The following is a 13,118-nucleotide window of genomic DNA, read 5'->3' as shown; positions in this document are numbered from 1 at the left end:
TCTTGATGCGTTACATTTTTATATATATCATTGAGCCACCAGAAGAGAGGGGCTTCCCAAGTGGCGCTGGTGGTAAAGAACCCACCTGCCAGTGCTGGCAGACATAAGAGATGTGGGTTCGATCCCTGGGTCAGGAAGATCCCCTTGAGGAGGGCATGGCAACCCACTCCATTATTCATGCCTGGAGATTCCCATGGATAGGGGAACCTGGCAGGCTACAGTTCATAGGGTCACAAAGAGTCAGACACAATCGAAGTGACTTAAGCATGCATCAGAAGAAAAAAAGCAAGTTGAAATTAATGCTTTTCATTGATTTTGCAAACATTATAAAAGATAATACTCTTGTTCTAAGAGAAGAGCTACAAAAGTTTAAATTTTAGGCACCCATTGAAAGCATAGTTCCACAAACTTTTGATGTAAAGGGCTAGATCATAAATATTTTAGTCTCTCTAGGCTAGATTGTACTTCCAGTCCTTCCAACTCTTTCAAGCATAAAGCACAGGTTCCAGTATAAAACTGGGGTCAGCCAGTCCCAGAGGAAAAGCTGTAGGAAATGCTGAAAGACATCACAGAGTTCCTAACCCAGGATGCCTGGCATGGTTCCTGTTTACAAATGAACCTCACTAAGGGACTCCTGCAGACTCAGAGACCCCGATCTCAATTTCTCAACATCCTGTTTACCATCTGCCCCTGGAAGGACAAAATTAGACATGTCTGTGGTGCATAATGTTTAATAATTTCTTACTGATGTTGCTTATTTTCTTTGTGGCTATTTTAGGACTTTTATCATTTAACTGGATTCACATATCTTCTAAGGAATCCCAAGTTATTTGATCGATGAAGTTGTCTTCACATTGCAAATTCAATATAGAAGAGTTTCCTAGTTCTTTTATATTTTTTAGCTTTCTTTAGGTGGTCCAACCCAGCACCTTCATATTTCTAGAAGAAGGAACATGAAAAAGAAAAAAGCCCTTACAACTTCATAGAGATTTCTAGCAGCACAGCATGCCTAAAGAAAGAAGATAGCAGGGTTCCAGGTAAAACTTTGAAAGTTTAGACTGTATTTCACTCTATGTTAATAAAGAATTTTGTTAATTCTCTAACAATACATGCAAAATCTCCTTTGAAGTTATGGAAGGGAATGTGTGTGCATGTGCTTGCCATTTTTATTTTTCTTAAAGTTCTGGTAGGCTGGCCTGGGCTGGGATTGGATAGAGAACTTCAAAGAGGAAGAGTAGAAATCACTGTCTCTTGAAGTTTGCCTGCTGGCCTCCTAGCAATTGCCTTCTTGTTGGAGGTGCAGTTGAGCTGTGTGGAGACTTGGAACTCTGTGAAGGGGCACAGATTTGCTGCTCTACTGTGTAATAACTTTGTTTGTAATTACCACAAACGTTCCATTTATGAAGTCATGAAGGAAAGAGGGAGAGTTTTCAGAATGAGCCTTCTCTTTCTTTAAATTCTTTTCTGTTATGGTTTATTACAAGATAGAGTTCCTTGTACTATCCAGTAGGTCCTTATTAGTTATCTATTTTATATACAGCAGTGTGTGTATATCACTCCTAGTTTATCCCTCCTCCTTTCCTCTTTGGTAACCATAAGTTTGTTTTCTATGTTTATGTTCCTGTTTTGTAAATAAGTTCATTTGTTTCCTATTTTAGATTCCACATACAAGTGATATCACATGGATATTTGTCTTTGACTTTTTTTTTCAAAAATGCATATTTATTTACAAAGAAATATGAAGATATTAAGGAACAGAGGAAATAAAAAAGTGGGTGTATATATTTACATAGCAAATGGAGGCAAAACTTATCAAGAAGCTTCTTTAAATACTGCTACAATATAGCATTTAATGGTCAAATCAGCTTCTAAAAATAATTCTTTATCACTTCAAGAAGCTTTATTAGGAGGTTCAATTTATGATTCACAGTATTACTATCTTAGTGAAAAAATTGTAGTTTTATATTCTTTGGAAATCTCCAAGTTGCTGGAGGCCAAGTAAACCAGATTAGTACCAGTTTTTAAAAGATTCAAAAGCTCTTAAGTTCAGAAGTCATAATTGCTTTAAGACATTTTTTATAACTCAAATGTACTATCATCAGCTGAGCAGTATAATATAGACTTAGTATGATAATGTCCATCCATGCCCTTCGTCTGAAGTCTTTATAGAACTGAAGAGTCCAGGGAGGAAGCAGACTGTAGAGGAAGGGCATATGGAGGGTTTTCCCTGGGAGGGGGGAACGGGGCAGAGTGAGCAGGGGTTTAGCCCAAGGCACAAGCAGACTTGTGAAGCTGAGTTCTGCTTCTGAGTGGGCTAGAGTAGGTCATGGTACATCAACTCCCTTACCGACAAAGAGCAGAAAAAACTGGATAAATAACAAAAGTTATACTTTTAATGGCATCAGAGAGTTGAGGAAGCTACAAGGATCAATGGACTAAAATTGCAGAAAGGGGAGAACTGTCTGGAGGTGGGTGGATAACTGGCTGCCCCGTGTGTTCCTGGGTCATTTTCTGATTCTGGGCTGGGCCCCATGCCAGGGAGGGAGCAACGAAACTCAATGGCCCTGTGCACTGCACTGCACAAAACGGGGGTTTTAGGAGTCTCGGACTCATGGCTACCGAAAGCTTTTCTGAATCTGAGGCTGTGGGAGTGATAAATGGGTCAAGTGACATGTTTTATAAGACAGAGTGAAATATCCTATGGTCTGGAGGTCCTGAAGAAACTAAAATGGCCAGGTGGAAATGAACGGAAAACAAAAAAGCCACAGATGAAAGCTATAGGGAGAGGGATATGCTGACACTCCATAGGTCCTTTTAACCTGGGTCACTTATGAATTCTGGAAGCTACTAGAGCCTGCGAGTCAAGACTTGTCCCTAAGTCTGCTGCTGGAGAGCAGAGAGCATATGATATTCATGAGAAATTGGAGGGTGGGGGCCGGTGATGCAACTGAAGACCAGAGGAACCTCACAAAGACGGCTGGGCTCTCTCTCAGGAAACGTACTAAACTTGGAATTTGTACGATAAGAGATGCTAGAAAGCTAAGCTACAAACCTGTGAAGGGCAGAGTTGAATCTCCTGTGGTCTCTAGGCTTGATAGATGGGCTCCAGGCTGGGGATTTACAACTAGCCTCCTGTTTGCACTTGGAAATAGAAATAACAACAAAAATGGTAAATAGCCAGTCTTTGTCTCCTGAAGACTCTTTAAGATAACAGTCATGGCAAAAACAGAGAGGGGCTAAACCTTGTTCGAGTAAAAGATCAAGAGGTCACATATTTCCCATCCTTGGGGAAAGGGAGACAGTGCACATGTGCAGAAAGGTTCCTTGGGGTCAAAAGTGGGGGGCACCACACCAGAATATGTGATGCCAAGGCCACCCCACAGGCCTCTGGACTGGGGTCCATCTTGGAAAACTGCACACGTGTATCCGGAAGGGTGCTAGCATAGGTCAGGTGTGGAAGAAGAAACCAGATAATTGGCCACAGGCAAATAAAGGCCTGGCAGAACTGTCCTACACGAATTATTTAGCCCCCTCTTTACCATGCTTCTCATTAGGGAGGATGCCCACACCTCTCCTCTCTGGGTGTGCATCTCTGCCTGGCTTCGGGTCAACGAGAACAGTTTCTCTGTGTGCTCTCTCACTTGTTGTTGTCCTGTGTTTCTAATAATAAACTTTGTACCTGGTTTTTTTTTTTTTTTTTTTTTAATAGTTTTTGCCTCCTTGGGAAATGCAGTTTTCATTGAGAGCAAAGATCCAGGGAAATTTTGCTTCTAGTCTTTAGGCCTTGTTGCTCTGGTGGTTAGGATTCCTGATTTTCATCCAGGCTACCCAGGTTCAGTTCCTGAGGAGGAAACTAGAATCCTGGCTCATGCCACTGCTTACTGGTGGCTCTCCAAGAACAGGCTCTAACTGAAAACTTTTCAGAGTTACACCCTTGGCACAGGGGTAAGCTGGAGGTAGACTGAGTCTAACCAAAACAGTTTCCAAAGTCACATCCAAGCCCTAATTCACCTCAATCTGTGATGGATGATCTCCTGCCTGATACCTAGCGGAGGAAAAGGGGAAGCTAACATCATCTGGTGTCTTTCATCAAAATGTCTGGCATATGATAAAAAATTACCAAATATGTGAAAACCAAGATTGTATCTCAGGTAAGTTATTAAAAACTTAGACAATAGAAATAAGCCCATAGATGGTTCAGATATTAGCAAATAAGAATTTTAAAATACCTATGATGAGCATATTCAAGAAAGTAGAGGAAAGAGATGATAATTTTACCAGATATTTGGAACATAATCTATAAAAAGAAGAATCAAATGGATATTCTACAATAGAAAAATACTATAGCTAAAATTAAGAACTCAATGAATCAGTTTAATGGTAGATTATGAACATAATTTGCTAACTAGTTGGAAGACAGGCTATTAAAAATGTTAGTACAAATTATCAGAAGAAAAAATATGAAAAACAAACATCAACAGCGTGACATGTAGGGTCATTGGAGTCTCAGAAGGAGCAGAGAGAGGGGATGGAGGGAAGCAGTAGTTAAAGGGGTTACGCTGGAAAATTTCCCAAACTGATGAAAGATTCCCAGAGATTCAGAAAGCTTAGCAAACCCCGAGCAAGATAAATGCAAACTTGTGTAGCATTTATGTGCTGTTTTTAGATCCTGGACTGAGTACCATAAGAAATAAGGACTTTGACTTAGAGATTTATTCTAGACCATAGACCATCTTTGGTTAGAAAGCTGACATATTTCATAAACTTAAATGACTACTCTCTATTTCCTGTGGCACTTTGAACCCTGAAATCGCCCTGCTTTGCTGTTGCTTTGGTCTCTACTTGGGATGGGCTTCCCTAATAGCTCAGTTGGTAAAGAATCTGCCTGCAAGGCAGGAGACCCCAGTTTGATTCCTGGGTTGGGAAGATCTGCTCGGAGAAGGGAGAGTATTCTGGCCTGGAGAATTCCATGGACTAGTCCATGGGGTCGCACGGAGTCGGACACGACAGAGTGACTTTAACTTTTCTACTGGGAATGCTCCCTCTCACCCTCCTGTTGAACCTCTGGCCTTCAAGCCCTGTGGCGTGTGATCTTATCCCTGCAGATCATTTTGGGTTCAAGGGGAGGGCACTCCTGAGGCCTTTGCCAGAGGGAAACTGTGTTGCAGGAAGACAGCTGGCCCTTCTCCTTTCCTCTTGGCTGTATCTCCTACAGAAGGGGGCATGATTCATTTGACTGGAGAAATTGGACACCCTCCTCCACAGTTACATTTCTCTGTTTGGCGAGGCTAACAGGTTAAAATGGTCCCCACCCATGGCCTTTCTCTTTCTTCTGCGCTCAACTTGTGGGCTGCAGTTCACCAGCCCGCCTGCTGCTGGCTCAGTCTGCCCTGCTCACCTGGTTTTCTCACAAACTCCCCATGTGCAGGTCCTAAAGTCTAGACTATGAGAGAAATGTGAAGTTTTTTTTTCACCCAAAGGCCCACACCTCATTCTCAATCCAGTTCTACATGCTACATTTCACTCCCTATTCTATTCCTTAACTGGTTCAAACTCCAAGGGGATGAATAAGGTTTATTATCCCCCTTAAAACCCCAATAAAACACATCTCAAAAGTTACACCTTATTTTAAGCCTTTCTCATCCTTTCTAAGCAGAACACATTACTCCCTTTATGGCCCTGAGGCGCTTAACCAGAGCACCATATTGCGTGGTAATTATTTCTTGATCTAGGTGTCCTCCTCACTGGGCGCAGCCTCTGATTTCCATATCCAATTTCCTCATATCACCTAACTCAGCGTCTGGCACACCCCAGGTATTCCACATTTGTTTAAAGAACCCAAGTCTGCAACTTCAAAGATTCCTCTGTAAGAATCGCTATCATTAGAACTTTGTTCTGCAGTTGTTTTTTAAATTAGGTTCATTTTATTAATTCAGAGTAACGAGTAATTGGCTGTTTAAAAAGGCTAACTCTTAAATACAATATTTTCTTCTCTAAATGCCAATGTTTAAATTTCTTTTTACCTGTTTGAATGAAACTTTTTCATATATACATAAGTATGTAATTATTATATTATTTCTCTGCTCTTTGAAATAGAATATACTGAGGATAACATACTCTTTCCAAGTCTCAGAGCCATGATTTGGAATAGGAATTCTGTTTCTGTAGAACAATAAACTCCCAAGTGCCTATTGAGATAAGTTTCTTTGCATCTGCATTTTTTTAAGTGATAGATACGGTAAATTAATTAAGTGATAGCTATGATTTTCAGTTTAGGTTTTTCTACCTTCTCCCTTTCTGTTACCAGATGCTTGTAATCTCTGATGGGAGCTCACCTCCAACAATGAGTTAGCTGCTTCTAGTATTGTGGTGGTGAGAAAACTACATAACTATGTGTTTAAAAAAAGAGGTAAAAAAAAAAAAAAGACTTTGATTGATTGAGGAGCTCTTTTAGAGAATCAAGAGTCTGCCTTTAGAGCACAGACATGGTAGCCACGCACACATAGTGATCGCTCTGCTGGGTGACTCCTGCTCTGTTACCAGCCCTCCCCCAAACCAACACCCGCTTGCTTGGAAGGTGAAACTCCTGGCTCTGGAGGAAGCTGATTTCTTAAAGAGACAGCAAGTGTGTGGGAAGGGTAGCAGAGAGGGTGAAAAGACAGCTGTTGAAACCACTTCCAGGAGAGAAATTGGATTTGTTTTGCTTTTATTGATGAGCTCACACTTAGCAGCGACTCTGGATTAATTTACCTTAAACATTTTAAATACAGCACGACAGTATAGTTTGGAACCATGAACTGAGCAATCAGCCTTTCCAGCCTGAGCTGGCTTGGGAATTAAGAGAGAGTCCTCTAGGGCATTTACCACAGAAGAAATTTGTCTTATGTTGTAAAGCAACACAATTTTTAAATAGCACTTCTTACTAATTACTAGGGAAATGAAGTATCAGCTTTGGAATCACTTAGGTCGTTTGGGCCAACATCAAATATATACAGATTCCCACCCTGGATTATATGGGCTTTGGGAAAGATGTATACGGGCACTTCCTGTCAACAGTGTTAACATACAAAGCAGGGAAATGTGGGAATGATATACAAGATTTATTTCATCTTTATATTTATATAAAACAATGTTTTTTGTTTCATATAAAACTGTTATAGTTTTCTTTGGGATTTTTATTGACAGTGTGTTGACAAGTGTAGCTTGGTGTGTTTTCATTTGATTGAGAGAAATCATTCTCTTGTTGAGTCTCTCTTTGTTATTAAATTATAAAGAAGGTTGGTCTCGTGAATCCAGATTTAGGGACAGCAAGATTCCTGAGTTTTTTGAAAGTCCTAGAAAAAGCTACCTTATCCCATGTTAGTCAGAGTGGATTTCCAAGGAGGAAATGAACTGATGTAATCATCCTTGTGTTTGCCTTCTTTCTTTCTTTTTTAAAAATCTATATTGTGATAAAATCACATGCCATATGTTAGTCTGCTCGGGCTGTTATAACAAGATAGATGGGTGGCTTAAATAGCAGATATTTATTTCTCATAATTCTTGAAGCTAGGAAGAATAATATCAGGTGTTGAAAGATTTAACTCTTGGTGAAGGCCTCCTCCTGGCTTGTAGACAGCACCTTCTCGCCATGTTCACACAAGTCCCTTCCCAACTGAATGCGTGTGTAGAGAGGACCTCACCGTCTTCCTTACAAGTGCACCAGTCCCATCACAAGGGTCCACCCTCATAACCCAACATAAACCTAATTTTTTCCCAAAGGCCCCACCTCCAAACACCATTATGTTGGGGTTAGAACTTCAACATATAAATGTGGGGAAGATACAAGCATTCACCCCATAACACCATGCAATTCACCCATCTAGAGTATACAACTGGAGAAGGAAATGGCAACCCATTCCAGTATTCTTGCCTGGGAAATCCCATGGACGGAGGAGCCTGGTGGGCTATAGTCCATGGGGTCACAAAAGAGTCAGACATGCCTTAGTGGCTAAACAACAACAAAGTATAGTATACAACTCAATGCATTTTCAAATATGCACTGATATGCCCAACTGTTGCTATAGTCAACTGGAACATTTTCCTTATCTCAAAAAGAAACCCAAGGACTTCCCTGGTGGTCCTGTAGTAAAGAATCACCTGCTGATGCAGGGGACACAGTTTCAATCCCTGGTCTGAGAAGATTTCAGACCAGGAATCTTCTGGAATCCTGTGGTGCACCACAACCATTGAGCTCACACTCTGGAGCCCAAGTGCCGCAATTACCAAAGCCCACACACCCTGGAGCTTGCGCTCCACAGTAAGAAAGAGAAGACCCGCAACGAGAAGCCCGCGCACCACAGCTGGAGAGCGGCCCTTGCTTGCTGCTGCTCGACAAAGCCTTCTCGAAGCAAGGACACAGCGGTCAAAAATAAAATAAATACATTGTATACCACCAACAAAGAGAAGGTTATTTTATAAAAGATAAAATTGTCTCTTCCAATCCACAATCCTAAAGCAAATTTCTGTCTCTATGAAAAGTGAAAGTTGCTCAGTCATGTTCAATTCTTTGGGACCCCATGGACCCATTGGATTTTCCAGGCCAGAATACTGGAGTGGGTAGCCTTTCCGTTCTCCAGGGGATCTTCCCAGCCCAGGGATCCAACCCAGGTCTCCCAAACTGCAGGTGGATTCTTTACCAACTGAGCTATCAGGGAAGCCTGTAAATTTACCTTCTGTATGAATGGACTCCTATAATGCGTGATCACTGGTGACTTAGATGAATGATCTGGTTGAGGGTCTCTCATGAAAGTGCAGTCAAGATGTTGTGGGGGTCTACAGTTATGTGAAGACTTTTCTGTACCTGTCTTGTGGGATGGCTCTCTCACATGACCACTGGCAGAGGCCCTCCATTCCTCCTCACGCAGACCTCTCCACAGCCTGCTGGCATGTCCTCACAGTATGGTAGCTGGGTCCTCCGATCAGCCCTGGGATTTCTTTGGAAGGAATGATGCTAAAGCTGAAACTCCAGTACTTTGGCCACCTCATGCAAAGAGTTGACTCATTGGAAAAGACTCCGATGCTGGGAGGGATTGGGGGCAGGAAGAGAAGGGGACGACAGAGGATGAGATGGCTGGATGGCATCACGGACTCGATGGACGTGAGTCTGGGTGAATTCCGGGAGTTGGTGATGGACAGGGAGGCTTGGCGTGCTGCGATTCATGGGGTCGCAAAGAGTCAGACATGACTGAGCGACTGAAGTGAACTGAACTGAACTGAACAGCAAATGCCCTGAAAGAAAACAAAGGAAACTGAATTCCATTTTATTACTTAAAGTCTCAGAAGTCACAGGCCATCACTTTCACCACATTCTATTTGTTAAACATGGGTCATTAAATCTACATTCAAGGGAAGAGGAGTAGGCTGTAATTCTTGAAAGAAGCAGGATTAAAGAATGCGTGTCTGCTAGTCATTCAGTCGTCTCCGACTCTTTGCGACCCCATGGACTGCAGCCCATCAGGCTCCTCTGTCCATGAGATTCTCCAGGCAAGAATACTGGAGTGGATTGCCATTTCCTCCTCCAGGAGGATCAGGGAATATGTAGATATATTTATAAATCACCACAGATATATTACTGGATTACCAATCAATTTAAAAAACTAGTACCATTTTTTACACCAGCAACAAGTAACTAGAAAATGTAAGAACAAAACACACCATTTACCATAATATCAAAAATTAAGTTTCTAAAAATTAATCAAGAATACCAAGTCTGCAATAAGGGTCTATAGAAAAAGATCTGATTAAATGGAGAGATATTCTATGTTCTAGGATGAAAGTGGTTAGTATAAGCTCCCCTGATGCCAAAAGAATTGTCTAGAACCAGTCTAATTCCTGAATTAGTTGCCAGGGGACTCAGCTCCACAAACCTGTGCAAAGGAGACTCTCTCTGAGACCTTGCATGTGATGTGGAATCCTACTGACGTAGCCATGGCCATCTGAGATAGTTTGCAATCTGCCAGATGAGTTAACATAGAGGTTTCCAAGGAGAAGACATCCCTAACCTTGTTCCATGCCTGGATCAGGGTTGGGTGGGCAGGTATGGTGAGAGGTGGGATAAGGAGTTTAGCTGCTGATATACACCATATACCATCTACCATGTCTCAAGGGAAAAGATGGAGCTAAGGGGCCATGTCTGGCAGCTATAGAAAGTAACAGGGTGGGAGAGAAATTAAGTGAATGTCAGACAATCAGTGGTGTCCATTTCTTTGCGATTCCATGGATTGTAGCTGGCCAGGCTCCTCTGTCCATGGGATTCCCCATGTAAGAACACTGGAGTGGGTAGCCATTCCCTTCTCCAGGAGATATTCCTAACCCAGGGATTGAACCTGGGTCTCCTGCATTGCAGGTGGATTCTTTACTGTCTGAGCCATCAGGGAAACCTGGAGTGGGAGAAGAGGTGAGCAAAAAGAAGAGAAAACCTAAAGGCCAAACTTCTGAAGAGAATATGGCTATTGACCAAATGGGTCATTACTGAAGAAGCTGACTTAACTGGCCACCTAATCCTAACCTATAAAAAATGGAGATAGGCAGGTTTCAGAGGTCTGAGGTGCTGTGGCTCGGGGATCCCCCTTCCTTCCTGAGTCAGGGGCCTAGGAGGTTCCTAAGGGGCTGTGTGAGTCTCCAGGGTGACCCTGGAACAAGTGACCTCTGGCCCCAAGGCCTCCCTTGATTCTGGGCCCCACCTCCAGGAAGAGAGAAGATAGAGGCCACAGGCACAGTTGTCAGGGTCAGGGGAGGTGCCCGGAGAGACATCCTGTCCCAAACATGTTGCAAATAGGGTTTCTGGGGGATAAAGCCTTGTGTCGGGGGTCATCTAGGGGGTGCTGGTTTCTTGAGCTCCTGTATACCTTCTTTCTCTATCTTCATTCCCAGGATGCCTGTCATAGCTGGAGTGATCTTCATGATGGACAAGTTCTGATTTATGCTGGAAAGGTGTCCCAACATGGGCTTTGTTACACTGGGAAATAACGACAACAGTGATAGCTAAGCTTGACTGAGTACTCTCTAGATGTGAGGCCCTGTTCTAAGGACTAACTCATTAATCCTCACAATCCCTCCAAGATTATCTCTGAATATCTCCACTTTACAAAAGAGGAAACAGACACAGAGAAGACAGTAACTAGTCCAGGGCAACACAGCTAGTGAGGAGCTTCTGGTTACGTGGATGCACAAACATGGGAAGGACACACAGACTTCAGATTACAGCCCCTGTGCTGCTTCCACACCTCACCTCTGCTGGTTATTAGAAGGGCTGGGGCAGTGAACAGTGTAGTCTGGGGTGAATGAAAGCAAACCACGGAGTCAGATGGCCTGAGTTCCAGTCCTGGATCTAACACTTATTAGTTGGCCTACAACAAGTTAGGTCCACAGCAACTTAGGCTCCTCAAGCCTCAGTTTCCTCGTTCTTAAAAAGCAGCTGGTTATATTAGTACCTATCTCATAGGTTGTTATCAGTATTAAATGAGATAACGTGTTAGTTAATTCTAATGACTGGGCTGGATATTGGAGCTATAACCCACATGTTGTTTGACTATATTCTATCCATATATCCCTTTATATCCAGACAGCAGGAAGAAGGAAGGTGGGAAGGACTAAAGATGCTGTCTTTCTCTAAAGGAACCCTCCAAGAAGTCCTACACAACTTTCCTGCTTCCATCTCCTAGGGCAGGACTTAGCCCCAGGGCTACTCTAGGCGCAAAGGAGATTGGGAAATACCTCATGGCCCTGAATCCAGGTTCTGAGTCCCAGGAGGAGGGGATAATGGATGATGAGTAGGCAGACAGCAATCTCTGCCACACTCTTCCAGACATGTGTAAGTTCTCAGAAGAGAATTCTTCATGGAAGTGGGTGATACATTTGATCTTACATTCGTAGTAGAAACTTCTGGTTGCTTGCTCAATGCCCATTCAATGTCTCCCTTTCTAGCAGAATCCCATCTTGGGGGGAGGGGGATGCATTCGTGAATGAAAAAGGCAGTTTTCTTTACTTCCTTTGTATACAGTGGAGCCATATGACTCAATCTGATCTATGAGGCATAAGCCAACATCTTCTTGGGTATTTCTGGGAAACCTTTTGCCTCTTAGATAGAGATTCTGGAGCTTCCTTTCCTTCTTCCTGCTCAGAATATGGACTTGATGGCTAAAGGCAAAGCCACAACCTTGAGACCAAAAGGGAAAGGTCCAGTGAAGAGAGGAGGCCTTAGTTCTAAAATCCTGAAGCCTCTCAGCTAACGCTGGTGACGATGCACCCAGACTCCTTGTATAAGCAAAGAAACCTAAGCCACTGCTGGCTGGCTTTCCATTTCACGCAGGTCATATCACCCTCATAGACACACTTTGTCTAGGAAAGAACCAGCCATTGGCAGTTTCATCCATGGGACCAGAACCCTCGCCAACAGACACCAAGGCGCAAATTCATTGCAACTGCTGCTGTCCTGCCAGTATTGGGTGGAGGGGAAAAAATAAGACTGAGGTGCAAATATTTGCAAGGCCACAGAAAGGACTGATAAGATCAAAATGGATAATTCTGGTAGGGAGTCTTGATTTTTGGAAGAAAGAGGGAAAAGGTCAGGGAAGAAGACAGCACAGGGTAAAGCACTGTAGAGAGATTCCTTCTCTGTCTCCTCCTATCTTTCTATCTTTTTTGTCATCTCTGTTTTTCTCCTCCAACCTCTTTCTAGCTGCCATTCTCCTAGCGCAGAATTCCTGTAACTTTCTCAAGCCAAGTGTTTTAAATTCTTCATCCCTTAGCCCGTTTTTATAAATGGTTTAAATTGCTGTAATATACAAAGGATCAAATAGTCCAGGTAATTAAGGCAAAATGCAAAGGAATACATTTAAGAAACTTAATTCCTCTGCGGACATATATGACGTGAACAAATGGAAAAGACAAAATATTTCCATATAAGAAAATTAAGGACATTAATTTTATCTAAAGTCATTTATACCACCATCCTTGGTTTAAAAGAAATGTTAACTGGATATTATTGAGAAATAGGCAAGCTGGTGACAAAATTCTTGTGGAAAAATAAAAGGGTTATGGAGTCAGACTATGTCCATCCCAATTCCACGATGGAA

Source organism: Capra hircus, chromosome 10, assembly GCF_001704415.2.
Source record: "Capra hircus breed San Clemente chromosome 10, ASM170441v1, whole genome shotgun sequence".
Classification (NCBI taxonomy): domain Eukaryota; kingdom Metazoa; phylum Chordata; class Mammalia; order Artiodactyla; family Bovidae; genus Capra; species Capra hircus.
Note: the sequence above shows the minus strand (reverse complement) of the source record.